At 38.7% G+C, this 2989-nt stretch overlaps 1 long non-coding RNA gene across 1 annotated transcript; it reads left to right on the top strand.

The window, feature by feature from the left end:
- Positions 1-719: 719 nt before the first annotated feature.
- On the top strand, positions 720-2717 carry LOC144118588 (uncharacterized). Its single transcript, XR_013312057.1, has 3 exons — positions 720-829; positions 2263-2350; positions 2524-2717. It is a non-coding gene; the product is annotated as an uncharacterized LOC144118588 (long non-coding RNA).
- The last annotated feature ends 272 nt before the right edge of the window (positions 2718-2989 follow it).

Here is a 2989-nt window from a genome sequence, read left to right as displayed (position 1 = left end):
TTCCCTTGCTCTCCAGTGCCTTGAAGTGACTGTAGCTTAGCAAATCCTCTTCAAAGAAGACCGCTGCTAGAAAAAACTTAAGCAGAATACACATTTAAAGACTGAGACAAAGTTAATTCCCTCTTGTTTTTAATATTATAACCCATCTGAAATATCAGTTTCTTTATACACCTTACGCTCAATAATTCGATCTCAAAGGTGGCAATAGATTTCTTGTAAAAACCCGGAAACACGAATTAGGAGACCTTAGATGTGGACGATTAAGAATTCAGCGAGGCCAAATTATGAGAATTTTGTAATTTTGTAAAATATTAACGATAAACATTACAACTCGTAATATTTTTCTTAAAATCTGACGCTAGTCGAGTGCTTCGAGGAATACAGCTAGCTGTACGCTCGGTCAACCAATCTAAGAGCATATGAAAATTTTTTTCAGGTCACAAAAACAAACTCTCTGTCAACATGAATGATTTGCGACCGTATATCAGAATATTTAAACGCCCTGAATAAAGAATGAAAGAAAACTGCGCCAAAAAATGGTCATTGTACTTCAAGGAAAATATTCTTGACGTATCTAAGACACCAAGTACGTCACGTGTGACGTGGGCGGCACTCCAGGGGTCAGGCGCAGCATCTCAGGCACAGTAGGACTGAAAAGGCAATGGTTGCTGACAAGGCGAGCAAAAATAAACGCTTCGATGATGTGTATATAAGGTGATTTGCACATGCAGTTCCCGACAGCAGACGGCCGACTCGAGACATTCGCTAAAATGAGTTCCCTAGGTGCTTTACAAGTTACAGTTTTCGGAATAATTGTTCTGCAGGCAATGTAAGTAGCATTTACTCATATGCATTTGACTGGAGATCTTCGCTAGTATTTTATGCACGTATTAAAGGTATTCAGATGCATGTAGAAATAATTAAGCAGCAATTTAGATATGTTGGTTCTCATCAGAACTCAAAAAATGATTCTCTACAGTAGATAAGCAAGCCAGAACGCTAAATTGACAGCCATGATGTTTTTTTAATGCACTTCTCTGCACATGCCAGAAACCAGGTAATTCTCATGGCCACACCTTCTAGGCTTTTGTGTGCGAAAAGCTCAGCAAAACGCACTAACTCCGGACGCTGCTTCCAAAGACTTCAGCTCGCGTTTTTACTTGTCTGCATGCATAATTTGATATGCGGTTAGCACAATAACACACATTTTGTTTGGAAAGGAGCGACAGAACGAAAACAAATATCAAGCACTATTCCACGCTGAGTAGTATTGGACGCCAGTATTATGGTACAAACTTTATTCACTGATTTATAGGAGGTTCCGTTACAGCCTTGAGTTCTCAGACCTCGTTCTGTATGGTTTATGTAATACCTGTATCTTATGAACAAACGTTCTTCGGCTGAATAAAATAAACATTCTTCCTATTTCTTTACCCGGTCTCTTATATTTGCTAATCTTAGACGATGAGCAAGTTATCAAAACTGTCGACTAGGATCTCATTTAATGCAATGGCGTTTTTCACACCTAGTGAAATATACGGTCTCCGAGCCTAAAATTGTACCCGCTGCATTAGCTGCCCTGGAGTTCGTGGATTCCAATGGAGTCACGGTGAAGTCATTTTAATGGAGGCGAAATGATTAAGCGCCTCTCACTGAAATTTCGTGCACACATCCGAAAGCACCAGGTCAAGGCTTATCTTAAGCATCTCCTACTCTTGACACAATGGCTTTCCAGAACGCAGACACTGAGAGTGATTGTTTGGCTCAAGAAAAACTAATATTTAGATAAGGTTACTATTTGTACCGATGGAAGAAATAGTTACCTCTGAAGGGTTGTTTATGTAGTTATTATACGTTTTCGCACGTTCATAAAACATTATTTATGCAGCAGTAAGTTATACCAGTGCATTAACAAATGAAATGAAGTCGCTGTGAGCATTTTCATACATTTAAACAAGGTGTACTACAGTAACCCGTCAATAGGAGATCAGATCTTTGCGTTATACCTGTAAAAGCAGGCGGGACGTCGTACGAGGTGCTGATGTTAACAATGCATTGATTGCAGTCTGTGTGGTCACGGCATGATATTAACATAATGATACTAATTTTAAAAAAAAGTTCACGGCACATTTCAACCTTGCAGTTTACATTTGTCTTTGTGATCACCATGATTGCCTTTAAAACTTTATAGTGCTAACGTAAATTCGTTGTTCTTTTCAATTTGGCCCACCAGCTCCATTGAAGACTAACTTTTCGTTTCAGTGTTCTCTGCTTTAGTAGGCCACAAATTATGTCAAGGTCAAACAACACGACTGAACCAGAAATTTCTCTGGACAGCTGTAACCAAACGGTAAGTAATTCCAAGACAATAGAACTATATTTTAGTAATTCTTAGCCAAATGGAGAAAATAATAAATTCTTCATTAGTGGTGCCTTGTGAGCATGTCTTCTGCAAATATTTTAAAGAGCGTTTTCAGTGATGTGAGTAAACCAGCTACAAATTTAAAACGTTTCTTTTTTCAGTGCATTCCGTCAGAGAACAAGACATGCTCCGACGGCTGCATATGCTTTCTGAGAAACTACGATAAACAAGGAAATTGTTTCAGCATCTCAGGACTTGATTACGAAGACATGAATATGTCGTCTTTCGATGCTTCCTCTCCTGTTCTTAGCAGGACGATTTTTGGAGAATAAAGGTTATCTTTTCGTACTCGGGACCCTGGAAGATATATGTGCCACTCTGCATAATTAACGCCCTTTGTTTTGTGGTAGCATTTCTGGGGGTAATTTGCGGCTTAGAAATGAGCCTCGATTTTCTGAGATAAATTGGAGTTGACATCAGGCTAAGTAACAAAAAGTATTAAAATGCTAATTTTTGGAAACTATTTTTTTTCGGAAAAACAACCTTACCATTACGACATGTTATTGTTCCACCCATGAAATGCATATTTTTGCTGATTACGTTTATGAAGTCTCAAGCAACGGGAGC

This window comes from Amblyomma americanum, chromosome 2 (assembly GCF_052857255.1).
Source record: "Amblyomma americanum isolate KBUSLIRL-KWMA chromosome 2, ASM5285725v1, whole genome shotgun sequence".
NCBI lineage: Eukaryota > Metazoa > Arthropoda > Arachnida > Ixodida > Ixodidae > Amblyomma > Amblyomma americanum.
The sequence above is the reverse complement of the archived record's forward strand: the minus strand, read 5'-3'. Positions and strand labels throughout refer to the sequence as shown.